The sequence below is a fragment of the Epinephelus moara genome, chromosome 6 (assembly GCF_006386435.1).
Source record: "Epinephelus moara isolate mb chromosome 6, YSFRI_EMoa_1.0, whole genome shotgun sequence".
Taxonomy (NCBI): Eukaryota; Metazoa; Chordata; class Actinopteri; order Perciformes; family Serranidae; genus Epinephelus; species Epinephelus moara.
Genome location: NC_065511.1, coordinates 2,507,403 through 2,509,265, shown reverse-complemented (window position 1 = coordinate 2,509,265; position 1,863 = coordinate 2,507,403).

Here is a 1,863-nt window from a genome sequence, read left to right as displayed (position 1 = left end):
GTAGTACATTCATATCATGGATTAAGCTTTTATATACATCTCCTCTCGCTCGTGTTCGTACTAACAATGACCACTCTGATTACTTCCCCCTCAAACGTGGCACACGGCAGGGTTGTCCACTCTCCCTATTACTATTCACCATCGCCATTGAACCACTAGCTGTGGCCCTCAGGTCCAGTCAGATGTTGGGTATCACAAGAGGTGGGGTTGAACACAAGCTGTCCTTATATGCCGATGACCTTTTGCTTTTCATCTCCGACCCAGACAGATCTGCCCCTCTAGTATTGAACTTGCTGAAAGAGTTTGGGCAAATTTCAGGCTATAAACTAAACTATCATAAAAGTGAGGTCATGCCAGTCAACGTGACAGCTGCAGTCTATCCCCTTTCTCAGTTACCTTTTAGGTTATCTCCTGAACACTTGAAATATCTGGGCATATGCATAACTAGGAACTATTCAGATTTGTTCAAATATAACATTTCTCCTCTGCAGGCTAGACTAACCCAGGATGTTCAGCGGTGGTCTCTCTTACCACTGTCTCTTGTTGGACGTATAAATTGCATCAAAATGAATGTATTGCCTAAATTTTTATACCTTTTTCAATGCATACCCATTTTCCTCCCTAAAAAAAATTTTCAAATCCCTCGATAGATTAATTTCTCAATTTATTTGCAACAAAAAAAAAAACCAGGATAAAAATGGACACTTTGCAAAAGCCCAAGGAACTGGGTGGCCTAGCTCTCCCCAACTTTTTACTTTACTACTGGGCTGCGAACATAAGAACTATTCTGCATTGTTGCTGTACTAATAAACAACCCCTGTCATGGCTGTAGATAGAGGAAGCCTCATGTGGTTCTTTAAGCATCTATACATTGATGGTACTTTTGCTTCCTTTGAACAGCTAGCCCATTTATTCAATCTACCGCCGACTCATTTTTTCAGACATCTTCAAATTAGAGATTTTGTTCGTAAGCATTTCTCCAGCTTCCCTATCATTCCTCCCTCCACTCTCACTGATACCATTCTCCAAATTAATCCCTACCTTAAAGGTACTATTTCGGTATTATATAACACTCTTCTCAAACATCAGCTCTCAACCTCCGATGCCTTACGCAGGACATAGTCGACAGATCTTAATATAGAGATAAAGCCTGCAATTTGGGATCAGGTTCTCAAAAGGGTTCGCTCATCTTCTATCTGCGCTCGACATGGAGTTTTACAGTGTAAAGTGGTTCACAGAGTCCACTGGTCTAAAAGTAAGCTATCCTGCATTTACCCTGATACTACACTGAACAAAAATATAAATGCAACACTTTTGTTTTTGCTCCCATTTTTCATGAGCTGAACTCAAAGATCTAAAACATTTTCTATACACACAAAAGACCATTTCTCACAAATATTGTTCACAAATCTGTCTAAATCTGTGTTAGTGAGCACTTCTCCTTTGCCGAAATAATCCATCCCACCTCACAGGTGTGGCATATCAAGATGTTGATTGGACAGCATGAATATTGCACAGTGTTAGTAAACGAATTAATATCAGATAATCATATTGATTTACTCAGTCTCACTGAAACCTGGCTGTGTCAAGATGAATATGTTAGTCTTAATGAGTCCACTCCTCCCAGTCATAATAATACCCACATTCCTCGAAGCAGCGGCCGAGGAGGGGGAGTTGCAGCCATTTTTAACTCTAGTCTGTTAATCAGCCCTAAACCTAAACTAGATTATAATTCATTTGAAAGCCTCGTTCTTAGTCTTTTACATCCGACCTGGAAAACCTCACAGCCACTTTTATTTGTTATAGTGTACCGTGCTCCTGGCCCGTATTCTGAATTTGTATCTGAATTCTCAGAGTTTTTAT